This window comes from Leuciscus leuciscus (genome assembly GCF_965113295.1).
Source record: "Leuciscus leuciscus genome assembly, chromosome: 4".
Classification (NCBI taxonomy): domain Eukaryota; kingdom Metazoa; phylum Chordata; class Actinopteri; order Cypriniformes; family Leuciscidae; genus Leuciscus; species Leuciscus leuciscus.
The window spans coordinates 22720741-22740010 of NC_138728.1; the positions used below are offsets into that span (position 1 = coordinate 22720741).

The 19270-nt window shown below is 40.6% G+C and overlaps 1 long non-coding RNA gene across 1 annotated transcript in view; it reads left to right on the top strand.

Moving 5' to 3' along the window:
* Positions 1-292: 292 nt before the first annotated feature.
* The window catches only part of LOC309497226, a 34735-nt gene continuing 15757 nt past the window's right edge, over positions 293-19270 (top strand). Inside the window, exon 1 of the long non-coding RNA XR_014205450.1 lies at positions 293-478. This is a non-coding gene — a long non-coding RNA (uncharacterized lncRNA). The remainder of the gene's footprint in view (positions 479-19270) is intronic.

Consider the following 19270-nt stretch of genomic DNA (forward strand, 5'->3'; position numbering starts at 1 on the left):
AACCAACCCCCAACAAACTACTTGTCAGGCCTTAAAAATGTATAATAAAGAATTATTTATCACTTCCGCGTAGCCAAGTGAACAGGAATTATCCTGACAACGTTTTATCTGTACAGAGGTGAAGGGAAGGAGGCCTTCACAGGGGAGAGACTAGTTGACACTTCAGGACTGAGTTGTTGTCGTGTCTAGGCGCAGGTCCTTCATCAGATCTGGATACGGCATGGATCCGGCGGACTGCGGTAAACCTCGTGATAAACAGAGAGATGATGCCATCCTTCTTATGATGTAACAAGTACATCAGGATTTATGGGAAGTGTTCCCGGTTCCGGCTGACCTAATCTATGCAGCCTAACATTGAATTATAGAAGTCTATAATGTGTTATGTGTATGCTAGATCAAAGAGATGTGTTTTTAGTCTAGATTTGAACTGACAAGAGTGTGTCTGCTTCCCGGACAATGTTAGGAAGACTGTTCCAAAGTTTTGGTGCTAAATAGGAAAACGATCTACCGCCAGCAGTCGATTTTGATACTCTAGGTATTATCAACTGGCCGGAATTTTGACATGAAGGACTATAATGCGTTAAGAGCTTGCTCAAGTACTGGGGAGCTAAACCATTGGGTAAGTAATCAGCCATATTTTTAATGATGTTTTATAAACAAAGTTCGGGAGGAGCACGTTCAAATAATCAATCAATCAATCAACTCGTCATCAAACAATTACCATGTCTACCCTATCAGCATGAGAGGAAGCATATATATATTCACTCTGTCAACTCACCTAACATTCCTTGACAGTTTTCAGCATCCCTCCACCACCCCAACTCCTCACTCTTGGCTTGTTCTTTCACAGCCAGGAATACGGGGGGAGTACTCTGGGTTCGGGCCGAATACCGAGCCCGGAGCCCTCTCCTCGGACAGCACGCCAAATGCGCATTTATTCCATCTGACTTATTTGTAAGTGTGAACTCGTGAAAATGTATACAATGTTTAATAGGGAGCCAATGCAGTGTTGACAGAACCGGGCTGATATGGTCATACTTACTGGTTCTGGTAAGAACTCTTGGTTTTGGACAAACTGGACTTTGTTTATTAAGCGTGCAGGGCAACCACCCATAATAGCATTACAATAATCTAGCCTTGATGTCATGAACGCATTAACTAATTGTACCACATTTGTCATTGATAGCATATTAAGTAATTTAAATATATTTTTACAATGGAAAAATGTGGTTTTACAGATACTAGACACGTGACTTTCAAATGAAATATTGGTATCAAAGAGCACACCCAGGTTCCTAACCGACGACGAAGACTTGACAGAGCAGCCATCAGGTGCTAGACAGTTTTCTAGGTTATAACGGGAGGACTTTTTTTGTCCAATAATTACTGTTTTTTCAGAATTAAGTAGTAGGAAATTACTAGTCATCCAGTTTTTTCTTTCAGCTATGCATTCCGTTAATTTTGTGAATTGGTAAATTTCGTCAGGGCGTGAAGAAATATAGAGCTGCTTATCATAAGCATAAAACTAATGCCATGCTTCCTAATGATATATCCTAAGGGTAGCATGTACAGAGTGAACAGCAACGGTCCTAGTACTGAGCCTTATGGAATGCCCGACTGAACTTTTGATCGATGAAGACATCTCTTCATTTACTGCTACAAACTGATAACGGTCAGATAAGTATGATTTAAACCACGCTAATGCAATTCCACTAATGCCAACATCATTTTCGATTCTATTTAAAAGAATGTTTTGGTCAATAGTATCAAATGCAGCACTAAGATCAAGTCACACTAATAGAGAGATACAACCACGATCGGATGATAAGAGCAAATCATTTGTGATTCTAATGAGAGCTGTCTCAGTACTATGGCGCGGTCTAAATCCTGACTGAAAATCCTCGCAGATACAATTTATTTCTAAAAATGAACATATTTGTGAGGACACTGCCTTTTCTAGAATCTTTGACATAAAAGGTAGATTCGAGATCGGCCTGTAATTGACTAATTCTGTAGTATCAAGCTGTGTTTTTTTTTTAACAAGCGTTTTAATCATAGCCAGCTTAAAAGTTTTTGGTACGTATCCTAATGACAAAGATGAATTAATGATCTCTGGAAGCATCTCTTTCAATAGCTTAGGTGGTATAGGGTCTAGCATTCATGTTGTCAATTTAGATGATTTAACGAGTTTAGAAAATTCTTCCTCTCCTATAGCAATGAATGAATCAAATTTATCCTCAAGGAGACTACAATGCACTGCCTAATGCGATACTGTTGTAGACGGTTGCATAGTTATAATTTTCTCCCTGATATTATCAATCTTGTAAGTAAAGAAGTTCATAAAGTCATTACTGCTGTTCTGCTTGGAAACATCTGGGGTTGAAGCTTTATTTTTCGTTAATTTAGCCACTGTTTCAAATAAATACCTAGGGTTTTGTTTATTTTCTTTCTAGTAGGGTTGAAACATAAGCAGATCTAGCAGCTTTTAATGCCTCTCTGTACGCAATCGTGCTCTTTCCATGAAATGCGGAAAAAAACTCTGTTTTGTTTTCTTCCAGTTGCGCTCCATTTTTCTGGCTGATCTCTTAAGGGCTCGAGTTTGCTCGTTGTATCATGGCGTTGGACTATTTTCTTCAATCTTCTTTAAGTGCAAAGGAGCAACTGTGTCTAAAGTGATGAAAAGAGAGAGTCAAAAGTTTCTGTCGTAATATCGAGTTCTTCTAAGCTATCTGGGATGCTGAGGAGATGAAACTGATCAAGAATATTATTAATAAAGCAATCTTTACTGGTAGAAGTGATAGGTCTAACATATTTGTAACACGGAGTCGGCTTTGCAACCTTGGCTAGATGGAGTAAACACAAGACTAGTCAGATAATGATCTGAGATGTCATCGCTCTGCTGTAGAATTTCAACGGCATCAACATTGATTCCATGTGATAATATTAGATCTAGAGTATGACAATGAGTTTTCAAAAGAGTTTAGAATGTATTTAGATGCCAATCCCAATGCATCTTTTTCGTTATCTACTGTACATTAAAACAATTAGGACTTTATCTGCAGCCAGTACTAACTCTGATAGAAAATCAGCAAATTCTTTGATAAAGTCTGTATGGTGCCCTGGTGGCCTGTATACAGTAGCCAGCACAAATCTCAAACATGATTAATCATTTACACTCAGTAATTCTGAAGATATTACTATAAATTACAGCAACACCTCCCCTTTACCTTTCAGGTGAGGCTCAAGTTTATAACAGTAATCTTAGGGGGTGGACTCATTTAAAGTAATATAATCGTCTCGTTTTAGCCAGGTTTCTGTCAAACACAGCACATCAAGGTTATAATATGTAATCATATCATTAACAGTAAGTGCTTTTGAAGTAAGGGATCGAATATTCAGCAACCCGAGGATTATCATTTGTTCATCTGTATTATATCTGTTTTTTTTATTTGTTGAACATCAATTACATTTTTACCCTTAAATGGGTTTGGGAGTTTTTTGTATTTCCTAATTCGGGGAATTTGGGGGACAGACACAGTCTCTATATAATGATATCTAGGTGAAAGCGTCTCTATGTGATGGGATTTATCTGACCTCAGTGACGTGAGACAGCTAGCAGACAGTCGGTTTAGCCAGTCTGTCTGCTTCTTGACCTGAGCCCCATTTCATGTTTGAGCCCCAAGAATATGTGCCATATTACTAAAGAGAAGAGCAGCACCATCTCAGGAAGGATGAATACCATCTCTTTTCAACAGGTCAGGTCTGCCCCAAAAACTTTTCCAATTGTCTATGAATTCTATATTATTTTGCAGACACCACTTAGACAGACAGCCATTGAGTGAGGACAGTCTACTAAGTATCGCATCACTCCGGCGAACAGAGCAAATTAGTGCCTGATATCGTACTCGTTCACACACCAAACGTTTATTTTAGTGATCTCCGACTGGCGAAATCGAACATCATTAGTGCCGACGTGAATAATCTTAGAGAATTTACGATTAGCATTAGCCAGCACTTTTAAATTAGCTTTGATGTCAGGCGCTCTGGCTCCCAGCAAACATGTGACTATTGTGGCTGTTGTCTCTATTTTCACGTTCCATGTAATAGAATCACTAATAACTAGGGCACATTCAACAGGATTCACAGTGGGTGTTTCACTGAGTGGGGAGAATCTATTGGTTATGGTAATCGGAACAGAAGAACAGTGTTTTGTTCCGTGACTTACAGCGTCTCGCGGTCACCCAGTTGCCCTGCTGCACAGGCATGTGTTGGGTATAGCTACAGTAACGTCTTCAGCTAGTCAGCTTGAGATCATCCATCTAAACTGGTTATATCTCTTAAAACTAGTAGTTAATGTTTAATGAGCAGTAGAATAAACTTTTTTTTTTTTTTATGAGAAAGAACATTATGCATCCGCACAGTCATTTTCAGTCACCACAGTCAAACAAATGCAAGCAGCTTTGTTGTTTTTTAACCGCTAGAGTTACATATTGTACCTTGGATAATTCAACAATAATAATGCAATTGTCACGGTGTGGTGTAGGCAGAAGATGAAGGAGAATCAAAAGTTCCAATGCAAACTTTCATTCACAGTATAATTCATACAGGTACATAGACAGGCAGAAGGTTCACACACTTAATACGATGGAGATTGGACAATGAACAAGGTAACACACAGGGCTTAAATACATAGGGAAACATATCAGGGAAACAAGACACGGCTGACAAGACGAGGAAACAGGTGTGACAGATAACTGAGGGTTACTCAGACAGAACACAACTGTGACAGTACTCTCCCCTCTCCGCAAGGCGCCCTCTCCCTCTCCTCCCTCTCCTCTCCTCTCCTCGCGCCATTGATGGACCAACTGCGAAGGGAGGGGTCTCAGGAGGGGAACAAAGAGTAGGTGAAGGGCCGACAGAAGGCAGGAGGGACCAGGGTGGAGCAGGAGGGACCAGGGTGGAGCAGACGGTGCAGTCGGCCAGGGCGGAGCAGGCTGTGCAGGCAGCCAGGGCTGAGACGACGGAGGGGAGGAGCCATGGTGGAGGCAGGGCTGACGACTTCAGGGGGCCAACTGACGGGGGCGAAGCAGGTAGGAGAGGAGACCAGGGTGGAGCCAGAGAGCCGACGACCCCAGGCAACGCAGAAGATCTGGCGGGACATGGCATAGCCGCTGGCTCTGGCGACTGAGGTGCAGGCTGATGGATCAACGGGCCGAGGTAGAGTCCTGGTCGGAGGTCGGAGGCAGAGACCAGGCTGGAGCCACAGGCTGGCAGACCTACAACGACCCCAACTCCCCGAAGGTGGTTTGATGAGCTGAGGGGCTGACAGGCAGTGGCGGAAGACGGGTTGAGAGGTGGCAGAGGGAGGCTGGGTGGGAATTCAGGAACCAATTCTGGTTCGGGAACAGATTCAGGCTCAGGTTCGGGAACAGGCTCTGGCACGGGAACAGACTCGAGCTCTGGAACATATTCAGATACAGGCTCGGGAACAGATACAGTTCTAGGGGCAGGAACAGAACGGGAGCAGGTATTGGCATGACGGCCGCCATCCTGGTTGAGGGCTCAGGCAGTGAAGCGGAAGCAGTCTTGGATGAGGGCTAAGGCGGCGAGGCGGCGAGGCGGCCATCCCTCTAGTCCAGTCCGGTGGTGTCAGGGAGGTTGAATGTGATCCCGATCCGGAACAAGGTATTCAGGCTCTCGTCGTCGAGGGTGCTAGTGACAGCAAGGCAGCAAATGTCCTTGGTAAATGAAAAAAAGTTTTGACCCTATCGTCCATTTTGGGCGGTCCGATCTTCTGTCACTGTGTGGTGCAGGCAGAAGAAAACGAAGGAGAATAAAAAATTCCAATGCAAACTTTACTCACAATATAATTCATACAGGTACATAGAAGTAGGGATGGCTGACGCGAAACTAACATTCAGAAGCTTTGCGAGATCCCGAAGCGCAGATGTTTCGAATCACTGATCCGAAGCGTGATTCAAAACACCCATGTCACGTGACTACGGCTAATTGAAGCTTCGGAGTGTTTCACAAGTGTTTCGACAGGTGGCATCCGCCGAATCCGTGTTTGATTGACAGGGTCGGGAACAGACCACACAATCGCACATCTGTATAAAAGTGAAGTCAACGCATCTTGACCTCGTGGGTTTTTGAGATAGCAGATTTTTGGTGATATAGTGACATTTATAGTGCGATTTGTTTAGTTATATTTGGGCTTACATTTAAATTTACACATTGACTGATAGGCTAGAGACAGAGTATACATATAGTGACACATTAATAGATGCATATAGATAGATAGATAGATAGATAGATAGATAGATAGATAGATAGATAGATAGATAGATAAAAATGGAGGCTCAACAGAAGAGATGCCGTACATCTGTGGTGTGGAAGCATTTACATTTGGAAACCCCAAATAAAGTGAGATGTATGTATTGTGATCGGCAGCTAGCCTACTGCAACAATACATCATCCATGATGCGCCATTTGAGGAACATCCTGCCATTTTGCAGGGTGCAGAGGATGGTAGCATCCCCCCTGTACTAGGCCTGCTATGTCAGTCTATGTTATGTTATGTGATGTGATTCATGTATTTTATACTTCATATATGCCGTCAGTTTAGGATTTGTTACCAATTGCTGTTTTCATTTTCATTCAGAGCCACAAATGTCAACATCAGGCCCATCATCATCATCATCATCATCATCAGTAGAAACACAGGACAGTTTATGGGAACTTTTTGATAATCGTATCCGTGAAACCCAGATGATACACAATGCTACAGCTGGTGCCACAGTGGAAGTGAACAAATACCTCAACGATGCGTTTTTTGCCCAGAACTCATGATCCCCTAACTTACTGGAAAGAGCATTTTTCCTCATTTGTATGTCTTTGCTAAAAAAATATCTTTGCATGCCAGCAACAAGTGTCCCTTGTGAGACGATTCTTTCAAAGGCTGGAGAAATTATCTGTACAAAAAGAAGTAGGTTAAGTCCTTCCACAGCACAGAAATTAATATTTTTTAATAAAAATCTATAAAAAAGTGAGACATTGTGGCTTGATTTCTTTTATTAATATTCATTTTTCATGACCAAAATAACATTAAGCACAATGAGGAGCCTACAGGTTACAAGCTTCACAATAATAAAATACAATAATAAAAAACAAACAAATTTTTTAATGGCTCGTTGTCAAGGTTGTTTCAGATCAACACCTGCAAGTGACCACTAGATGTCACCGTTGAGACGGGTGTCGGATTGTTTCGAAGCCTCAACACAATATGGCACATTTGCTTCAACTGTTTCATTGTTTCACGAAGCCTCGATCTGCCCATCACTACATAGAAGATGGGCAAAAGGTTCACACACACTTAAAGCTGCAGTCGGCAAGTCTGGCAGATTGAGTCGACTTAGCCAAAATTTTGAATGTTTACAACTCTCATGCCCCTCCCCCACTACCAGCGAGCACCCTCCCATCGAGTTCGTGCTCATCAGTGCGTGTGCACCATGTTTTCTGTGAACGCGTCCGTCTCTTCAGCATCGATCAATACCATGGACTCGGAGGTAGGCTGCCCTGGCTAATCTACCCATAGATAGCAATAACCGTTAGTAGATTGTGAGCTTGTTAGTAGATTTTCTCTCCGCCATCACGCGTCCTACAATCCAACACACCTGCGAACTTCAGGCGTGTGCATGTGATATTAACGTGCGCGACTCAGCGCGAGGGGGGAGTGGGATCTGTGGCGTGTGCACGACCTGTGATTGACAGTCAGATCTCTCACACCCCCCAGTGCTGATTGGACCCGATGATCCGGGAGCGGTGGATTTTTGCAAAACAAATAACACGCTCCTGGTGGAGTTAGAAGCTAGTTTTTTTTTTCTAAAACCACTTTATTTATGTTGTTCTGTCAGATTATAGTGTCGATTTCACTGAATATGATTAAAAAAAACGTTGCCGACGGCAGCTTTAATACAACAGAGATCAGACAATGAACAAGGTAACACACAGGGTTTAAATACATAGGGAAACAGATCAGGGAAAGGAGACACAGCTGACAAAACTAACGAGGAAACAGGTGTGACAGATTAACTAATGAGGGTTACCGTGGAAACAAAGCAGTGGTGGGAAAACAGAACAAAGGAAGACATGTGACTAATGAAAACAAGACTCAGACAGAACACAACTGTGACAGCAATAATGCAACATCTAGACCAGGGGTGGGGAACGTCCGGCCCCCGAGCCGTAACCGGCCCGCAAAACAGTTTGATGCGCCCCCGCGAGTCAATTCCTCCCCCCCCAAAAAAAAAAAAAACCTTCAGAAACAAAAATCTCAGCAATTACTTTTCCTGTGATAGAAAACACAAAATAGGCAAAGTGGCAAGCAGCACGAGTCCACGAGCCGTGAGAGCAGGGCGTGGCCAGTAACGCGAGTGTTAATGAGTCACCTGAGTTCAAGTTCAAGCACCGGTTTCAAGTTTCTCACAGATGAACTTCGGGGGCGAGCGCGCCACACCGGTTTCAAAAAAAATAACGCAGTCAGCACCGCCGCACAGTCTTCTGTCAGACCAGATGTTGTCAGGCTATATGTCAGTAAATCTCAGAAAAACTAACTTAGCCTACTTACGTCACGTCGTGCCAGCCGTTTGTTCGCGGCGCGCACTCTTCAATCACGCAAATGCGGCGCGCCCTGTATCACTCAAAATAAACTACTAGCATGTAGCGTCGTGTTCTGTCGTCAATTAAGTATTGAAATAACCAAAAGGGAGATTAAAGCTGCGTCAGTACTCTGTCAGGGCTTTTGTATTCCTTTGTAGGCTACATAAATGTTACACATTTTAGCGTAGCCCTACTCAATTTTCATTATTAATATTCTAACATTTTATCAATATTGCAAAGTCATCAAAACTGACTAAATATTTTGTGACCAAAAATGTGAAAAATAGGCCTACATCTAGCCTAAATGATCGTTCATGACATTCTTTTAACTATAAGCAACCCAATTTGTCTAGATCTGTATTATTTCCTTTGTATAATGAGCTTAAATATTGCTGCTCAGTCGTGTGATTTAGTCTGCTTGATTAACATTATTACAATGTATTCCTATTTAACTCTGATATGTAGCCTATATATAAGGTCCTCGAATGTGTTCGAATATTTCACCAGCATCAGCCTTTTCACCGTTTGTATCACTCCGCTTGTCTGAGTTTGCACAACTTGCATCATTAAGCCAGTAGGTGGTGACAAGTGACTGTCTTTATGAGTGAACAATTGAAATTTAATTGAACTGATTTAATAGTGCCAAAAACATTGATTAACTCAAGAAAGAAACAAGTTGCTGAAACCAATCTTTAATGCTAAAAAGTTTACATCTATGCAAAATAATCCTTGAAAGATTTCTCATTTAAGGCCATTCCTGTTTGGAATATGTGATTGTGTATTGTCAACAATAAGCAGAAACATTTTGCATTTCCATTTTCTAGTGTGGATCATTCATTTCAACATTTATCCTCATTCTCATGTTTAAGAATCTGTTATCTGCTTGACAAATAATTTATGCTACTGCCCACTGACATGCTTTTAAAGCTATTGTTATCAAAAAATGTTGGCCTTCAAACACCTTAAAATGCACATATGTAGGTCCGAGAAATCAAAATTTTCTCGGGGGAGAAAGTTTATTTTCGTATACTTTAAATAATCCCATTACCAGCACTAAAATATTTTTCTACTTAAAGGGGTCATATAATGGTACATGCACTTTTACAAGTTAATTGTACTGAAATGTGTGTTGGCAGTGCCTGTACACAACCATCATAAAATTATAAAAATCCATCCAGTGTTTTTTTTTTTATCTTATTATATGTTTTCCCCTCTCTCAAATTGAGCTGTTCGATTTTGTGACGTCACAATATCGACGCCCCTCCCCGCTGGAGCACTGTCTCTGACTGTCTGTGAGCAAAATGGCGTCTAACGATTGTGGTGTTCTGTTCTTGGGTGTAATAACGATCACAGCAGTCATGTTGATGTTCCTAAATCCGTACAGCTGAAGACGCAGTGGCTGAGTTTGTTTTCGAAGGGAATATTCCCCATTATCAACGTCAATGCTTTCATGTTTGCGCGAATCATTTCACACACCAGAGACTGCTTTACAAACGAGGGTCAGTATAAAGCTGGTTTTGCTAAAAGCTGCTTCTGGAAAAAGGATCCGTACCAACTATTCGTGTTGCTACACCTCCAGAAGAACTGAAGTGAGTGAAACGTTTTATTAACCTTTATATTAATCTTTGCAAATCGCTTGCACGTTCACGATGAATGCAGCTGTTTACACTCAGGGTACATTATGTACATTTTCTATGTACGACGTTCTCAATATAATTCATAATCCCACGTTTATAATGAACTTATGGTTATTGTGTTATTATTAAAAACGGTGAACGCACAGAACAGAGGGGTGGGGTGAGCAAAGCTCATTATCATTAAAAGACACATGCACTGAAACGGCGTGCTGAAAACAGAGCTGTTTTTGACCAGGTAAATTAGTGTTTTCTTACAATACTAATGATAATTTTTTATTAAAGTATATTACAAACTTTTAATTTAGACCATAAAGAAGCATATTAGCTTGTACAAAAATGGCATTATATGACCCCTTTAATATTTTAAACTGTTATATGACTTTATGACTTTGATGACTATGATGACTATGATATGCTCACATAGCACACCCATGTGTTGCATTATATTAGCTTTGAATGGCAATCTTTAATGGTCAAAAATATTCAGAAATATGTAAATGTGAAAACAAACTGAATCAAAGGTGTGCTGCCGTTACAACGCATGTTACGCACTGTAGAAATCATACAAATATCTTATCAAACCATTAAAATTAATTATGTAACATACAGTATGAGCCAGAGGGAATTCAATTGACAGAATTTTAGACATATTTAGTGAATGTACATTTTGGCCTTTTTATCACACAAAGCTGTAGCATGGCTTCAGACTTGGCCTATAAGTGCTCACCGGATTACGGATCACATATAAATTACTCATCGGATATTTATGGTACTTTTTTGTAGCTTAATGTGGTTTGCAACATTAGTATGCAATAAGATTAAAGACTATTCTTTCAGAAGTACCTACTGTACAATGATAATGACCCATTTCCCTAAAAACTATCACAACCCATTTCCAAATGTGTCCAAAAGCATGCCTGTGCAGACATGGTGACAGGGTCTTTGATGACATCTCTTTGTCAGTATTTCATGGCCTGTTTCCTCCCACCTGTCCAGTGTGATTGCCACACGGGCCTGGCTATAACCACAGCTGTCACTGCCATCACACCAGCCATAATAGCTTTCTGGAAGCATTCTTCTTCATCATTGTCAATAGCTCAAAGAAAATTTTAATTTACCAGGCCTTGCATGACACCCTCTTAATACATTTTAATAAAGTCAATATAATATTTCAGTGCCGGTCTCCGTAATTCCATTTAGGGCCTGTCAGGATAAATTGATACTCAAGATCTCTGTCGTTGATCACTTTGGTGTGATGGCTGTGTTTTTAGTGCAACGGTGCTTATTATAAAGGTTGCAGTGAGACATGAAGAGATGAGACATTCAAAAGAAATCAATCACTGGAGTTCGGATTAGAAAGGTTACAAACATTTTTGGTAGCACCACTTTGAATTAAAAAGTGTTATATTATACAAAATGTTTTTTTTTTTTGTTTTTTTTTTTGATTAGGCATATTCTTGCTGAAGTAAAGAGGAAAATAAACAGATCAGTTAAGAAAAAAAAATATTGCTCAGAGATTTCTTTTCCTTCTCAGGAGACTTGGTGGTGATTCTCAGAAATCTAGTGTATCCAGTGTCTCAGTGTAACGGCATACTAATACTGAATGCCTTGATGAACGCATGAGTGGGAGTTTATTTCAATAAGGAACTGAGGAAACAGGTGAGTAACACATGGGGCCCTATCATACACCCGGCACAATGCAGCCCCAGGCGCGATGCAAGTGTTTTTTTTTGCTAGTTTCAGCCCGACGCAGTTATCTTTTTCATGTCCTGCGTGCTGGTCTGCGTGCTGGTCTGAAAATGAGGTGTGTTGGCGCATTGCTATTTTGAGACAACTGAAATAGACTGTGCAATTGACCAACTGAAACCTGGTCTAAAGTCAATGGCACAGTATTGTGTTTTTTTTAAGGCCGCAATAGTAGGCTAATATGCACCTATAGGCGGGTGCACAACACATACACTCTGCTTATTACATACACAGGGATGTGCAGCAGTCCACAAACTAGCCAAATATTAAAAATAAAGGATTACAGTGTAAAAGATTAATATTGTGTAAGTCAAATCAAGTCACCTTCAATATGGACTGTTTCAAAGCAGCTTTACAATGATAATAGGAAATTAAAGTAACAGAGATTGTTTTGGCTTTACAGCAGCTCTAGAATAAAGTTATTTTCCAGCTACAGTTAGTTTTGATCGATTCACTTCCGCTGCAAAGATCATTAGTTATTAACTAAGGGTTAATACAACTTACACAAAACCATTCTAACAGAAAACCCTTAAAGTGCTCCGCTCATTCGCACAACAGTGTTTGGTGGCTCGAGAACGCAAACCTTGAAACGGGTCCAAGGTGCAAGTCTTGAAGAAAGATAAATAAATGTAAAAAAATTATATATATATTAGTCTTTCTTTACCTAATTGACCTAAACAAATTACTTCTGGCCTTAAAAATGTATAATACAGAATTATTTATCGCTTCCGAGTAGCCATGTGAACCGGAACTATTTTGACAACGTTTTATCTGTACAGAGGTAAAGGGAAGGAGAGGGGGGCCTTCACAGGGGAGAGACTAGTTGACACTTCAGGACTGTCGTCGTGTCCAAGTCGGGTCCTTAATCAGATCTGGATACGGCCTGGATCCGGAAGACTGCGGTAAACCTTGGGATAAACAGAGAGACTATTATTAGCGTAGACGCCATTCTTCTTATGATGTAACGAGTACATCAGGATTTATGGGGAGTGTTCCCGGTTCCGGCTGACCTAATCTATGCAGCCTAACATTGAATTATAGAAGTTTATAATGTGTTATGTGTATGCTTGGTCAAAGAGATGTGCTTTTAGTCTAGATTTGAACTGACAGAGTGTGTCTGCTTCCAGGTTTGGAAGACTGTTGCAAAGTTTTGGTGCTAAATAGGAAAAGGATTTACCACCAGCAGTCGATTTTGATATTCTAGGTATTATCAACTGGCCGGAATTTTGAGATCGCAATAGACATGAAGGACTATAATGCGTTAAGAGCTCGCTCAAGTACTAGGGAGCTAAACCATTTAGTGCTTTGTAACTAATCAGCAATATTTTAAAATGTATACAATGTTTAATAGGGAGCTAATGCAGTGTTGATAGAACCGGGCTAATATGGTCATACTTCCTGGTTCTGGTAAGAACTCTAGCTGCTGTGTTTTGGAGCAGTGTACATAAAGATATGTTGGAATCCGGCTTGTCCCCTAGATGGTCTGCTTGTGCGCATTAACCTCGCGCACGACCAGATCCGTGTTCTCTCTAGAGAAGCGTTCAGTCTTTCCGCTTACAAAATCTGCCATGTAAATAGCTAATCTGCCATGGCGCGAGCGTAACTGGCTTTTAAAGGGAATGAGAGATGAGACTCTGATTGGTTTATTGCACATTACGCCCAAAACAACTCATTACTCATTAAGAGAATAGGGACAACCCTTTCAGACCATGCACCGGGCGCACTGACCATTTTTCCCATTATTAAACTAGCAAAAGTGGATTCGGACACGCACCTAAGTGCACTTGCGCTGTGCGCTTTAGACCATGTGCTTAGATCGTTAAAATAGGGACCAAGGTGAGTATTCAGGAAAGCTCTCAAACAGTCTTTAGCAGTTCGTAGGTACATTAACAGCAGACAATCAAAAGATTGTTACTGACATCCACAGGTTAGCAGTCACAGGAAAACAGGATCTGAACTTAAGCTTACTGAACACAAAAGCAGCTCCAGAAAGAAACATGGAAATTAGCTAAATCAGTGATTTGAACTCGAGAACCAATCAGTTCTATTCACGAAGTAATCATTCAGACTGGTTTTATCAACGAGTTTCTCCTATTCATTGAAATAAACCGACTCAAATGATTTATTCATGAAACTGACATCTTTACAATGCTTATTTCATAAACTCTACCGGGACAAATAAAGCAGATGTATATGGCTAGTACTACATCGTACATTTTGATCAATTCCTCACAGAAAGTGGTTCCAAGGCTTCGAAAAAACAGATTTTTTATCACTGGACTAGTTTTATTGTGGCTTGGTGATTTTCCGTCTTTTTTGAAGCTCAGTGCTCCATTACTATTACCCGATTGCATGGAAAAACTTACATACATACATATTGTTAAACTTTCAGTGGATAAACATCGGATTAAGTAATAGATAGAATGTCTATTTTATGTTAATTAAAACTAGGGCTAGCTTCAGAATCATAGCACAAAAATAGGAACATAAATCACCTTTTCTTTTCTTTTTTTTTCTTTTTTGTGCTTTTCTTTCCTCTTTTGATATCTTGATTTTGCCTTTGCCATCTCTCTCCATTTACCTAATGCACGGCGAGTCACAACTGTGAAGTGCACTGCCGCGTTCCTGAATAACCCGCTAACGTCTTAAAGGTTAAACATTAAACGTTCACTTCAGAATAAAAATGTCCTGATCATTTACTCACCCCCACATCAGCCAAGACGTTCATGTCTTTTTTCAGTTGAAAAGAAATTAAGGTTTTTGAGGAAAACATTCCAGGTACTGTCGCAGGTACTGAAATTATTTCCTCATTTAACCACAAATGCTCGTCTTGCACTAGCTCTGTGATGCGCCTCACATTAAATCATCACGTTAAAAGATCACGCGTGTTCTGGTTCAAAAAGGTAGGGTAGCGCGAAGAACTTCATTCGACATAATTTTTTACCTTTTATTTATTTATTTATTTATTTATTTATTTGTAAATAGCATTTGACTTAGTCTTTTTGCACGTTTGCTTTGTAAACACTAGGTCTGTACTTTCGCCTATGTCACGCGTGACCTTTCAACGTTATACGTAATGTGTGGCGCATCACAACTAGTGCAAGACGAGCATGTATGGTTAAAAAGAATATAAATGTTGTTGTTTGTTTTTTTAATGACCGATCGCTTCGCTAGATAAGACCCTTATTCCTTAGCTGGGATCGTGTAGAGCCCTCTGAAGCTGTATTGAAACTGCAATTTGGACTTTCAAACCGTTGTACTCCAATGAAATCCACTATATGGAGAAAAATCCTGGAATGTTTTCCTCAAAAACCTTAATTTCTTTTCGACTGAAGAAAGAAAGACCTGATTATCTTGGATGACGTGGGGTTGAATAAATGATCAGGAAATTTTATTCTGAAGTGAACTAATCCTTAAAGGGGACACACACAGACTTGGCACACGTTATAATCAATGCTTGTTCATTACAGTGTGGTTCTTAAAAGATAATTTTTTGAAGAGGTAATTGAAATACCAAAATCATACAGGAAATGATGGGGTTCTGATGGACCCCCTGTGTGACCAGGCCCCTTAGAATCATCCTAATCCTCCCCCCATTACGGCGCCCCTGACATTGTGTACAATCTCTGAGGACTGAAGAAGTCTCCAGAGCTGAAATTCAGTTGTGGTAATGGGATTTGTGTTATCGACACAAGCTGTAAGCGGTAGACCAATCACAATAGACTGGGCCATCTGATCAATCAGAGCAGAGTAGGCTCAAGGAAAGGAGGGGTTTAGAGGGACTGAATCTTCAAACTGCTTCGAAAGAAATCGCTTCAGACTCTTTGAGAAATGAGGTGATATTAAATGTATATTATGAGAAAAAGAAATTGTTTTTTGACCTTGTGTGACCGTGTGGATAATAAGGATGGTATAGGGTTGGGCGTACATATTTATTTTGCCCTATAAATAGATGAAGGTTTGGTAGACTACGTAACTTCCTGACGCTTGAAAGAGCCATTGCAAAGTATGAGTGTGGCATTTGAGCAGATGCTGTTAGAGTTGTGTGAATATCAGGGACATAACTCCTCAATGTAAAAGTGTGAGTGCGTGGGATGTTAATGTGGTTATTTCGTTGTGGACGTGGTTGTGGACGCTGTGTCTAGCCTATAGCAACAAGCTGTTACTTGCAGAGTTTTTTTTTATTCTATTCTGTTACGCTGAGTCATTGGTTGAAGTCCAGACCTCTTAAAGTTGAGATTTTAAAAATGCACATTTAAATTGTCTCTTTATTCAGATTATTATTATTGATTGCTTAATAAAATTGCTTGTACTTGCAAGTTCACGTCTCTGTTCTTTTTCCGTTCACTGGCTATTGAACTTGTGTTGCTGTATGTTGTCAGAATTAGTGTGACCTTTGGGTATCGCTCGGTTACACTTGGATGCATGTAAACATGTTGTAGAAGACCTCAAAAACAAAATTAGGAACCATTAAAATAGCATAATATGGGGCACATTAAATTGTCCCTTGTAGCACATACAGTACAATTGCAATGCCTCGTTCACTTTGATGTGTTTATGACCTGTTCAATCTTTAAAGGTCTAAATGCAACAAATTTTACTGACAGATGCTGAAGCTGTAACAGAAGCTGAATGTCTCTTCCATGTAACACATCAATCATGGTCCCACACAGGCTAAACACCCTCTAGCTCAGCCTGCTACAGTAGCCACACCCAAAACTCGCACTATAGAGACAGAGCGCAACGCGTCATAATCTGAAGACCACGCCCACCAAGGGGGAAAACAAACGAACTGTCTCCATTGACTTTGCATTGCGAGAGGCTGCCTCCTTGTCATTTCTTGCTTCTAAGAAAAGACAGAATAATGCCTAAAAGCTGCTGTGTGACAAGGTGTACAGCAAACAAGCTAAGAAACCCAGAAATAAGTTTTCATAAGCTGTCGACCCCAAAAAACGAGCGTTTGAGGACATAAAAGTGGATACAGGCTGGAACGAATGGGTCAATTGTGGGATCCTGACACTCAGTATGCACTAAAAATACACTACGTGTGCAGTAAGTTAAACATTTGGTCACTGGTGAGTCAAATATCCAAATGTCAGTTTTATATATTATATTTCTGTAAGATAAACTATCCTGTGTTGCCGATTACGGTCTCCTCCAGCGGGCGTACGTTAGTTCTCAGAGTAATGAGACACGTGACGCTCTGTCTCAACTGCCTGTATCCACTTTTATGTCCTAAAAACACTCGTTTTTTTGGGGTCGAGAGCTAATAAAAAATTATTTCTGGGTTTTTTAGCTTGTTTGCTGTACACCTTGTCACACAGCAGCTTTTAGGCATTTGTCTGTCTTTTGTTAGAAGCAAGAAATGACAAGGAGGCAGCCTCTCGCAATGCAAAGTCAATGGAGACGGTTTGATTGTTTTCCCCCTGGGTGTGGGCGTGGATACGCTCTGTCTCTATAGGGGATTTTGCACCGGAGGAACCTTTTCACAGTTCCTTGAACTATTGGCGGAAGTACCCGGATTTTGCCGTGTTCCACAGCAGGAAGAGGGAATGATTTTAGTTCTAGGAACTCCTTTTGGAGGAACTAATTTAGCTCCTACTTCAGAGTAGGGTCTAAACCAGCACTATATGAACTACCAGTGACGTTAGTGTATGCTGATTGGCCGAACGCAAGCGAAACACCAGCACCCGCCATTAAAAAACATGGAACATGGAAAACAGTGATAGATTGGCCTCTTAACCTTTACGCTGAGGAGAAAATCCAACGCAACTTTGAGGGGACCAAGCCAAACATGATTATGTATTTCTGCTTAGCTACCAACATTGGACATTAACCACACGGCATACGCTAATACCTTTTCATATACTGTCTACTTTCTATGTATAACAGTTCTACCTAATTGCGTATTAGACAGCACTGTTAGACAGATCGTAAACTAATGAAGACGGAGAATGTGAGCACTGTGTGCTCAGTCTCTGCTGTTCTCAGCGCCGACAAAATAAAAGTCCGCCGCGCCATCAAAATAAAAGTCACAACAACAAGCGCGGCTTACGTCACTTCAGAGTTCCTACTGGCGGTGAGAATGCAACCAGCAAAATGTTCCTAAGGGAACTATTAGTTCTCGGGGAACCACCCTGGTGGCTAGTTCCTAGAACTACCCGTTGCGAAAGACCCTTATAGGTTGAGCTGGATAGAGATTGACAGATCTGAGCAGACCGCTCTCAATGTTTTCATGGTCCCTGGAGAGTTTACACTTTTGCAGGAGATAAACCCATAAATGGCATAAAAGTGGTCAATGAACAATAAATTCAGTTAAGAGAATATTTTTACATAAAACAATATTTTCCTGTTAAATTGCATTACTATATATTTATCTTAAATACTCAAGAAAAAAAAAGAAAAAAACTCTTGTTGCATTGTGAAAGGGGTTGTGAACAACATTAACTGAAAAAGAACAAATGCACACTCCCCAGTCGCTGCCTCCGAAGTCTGTCTGAAATCAGTTTCATGTATCTTCATGCGTAAACGCTTCCTGCTAAGTCATTGCCTGACAGGGCAGCGAGGCAACAAGTCAGCTGCCTAGGTTTTCGGATGCAGCCAAGGACGAAAAAAGGGGGCGTGGAAACAGGAAACAAGGAGGTAGGATGAGAGGAGCACATGGCCAACACAAATAAAGACATGTGCTCAGACACAAGACAAACAAAGAAACATTAAACAAAGACAAAACAAACAAGACTGTCAGGGCAGGACCTTGACACAAAAGCTCTGTGAAAATACATTTAGCATATATTTATAGTTTACTTAAATAGATAGATAATACTCTGTGGATTTATCAGTTTATTCTACTTGTCTATATCACATATTAAAGGAGAACTCCGGTCAATTTTAACATTGAGCTAATTTTTTGGTAAATTTGGAGTGCTGTCAGTACAGAGAACAACGACAAAAATCGGTTTGTCGGTCGAAGTCCACAGTAGTCGATTGTCGAGTTCACGCACATAGGTTTAGTATCTATGATCACGCGCGTGAACTCGACAATCGACAACTGTGGACTTCGACCGAAAACAGGAAGAAAATACAGGTATGTGCGCTGGCTGAATTATCTTCATTTTTATGAATATCTTTCACATCTACTGCAGTCAGATTCACCGCGTTCACTCTGAAGGAATCCCTCACAATGGCTGGGCACTTGTAATGGCACATCAAGGATGTTAAGAGGCTAAAAG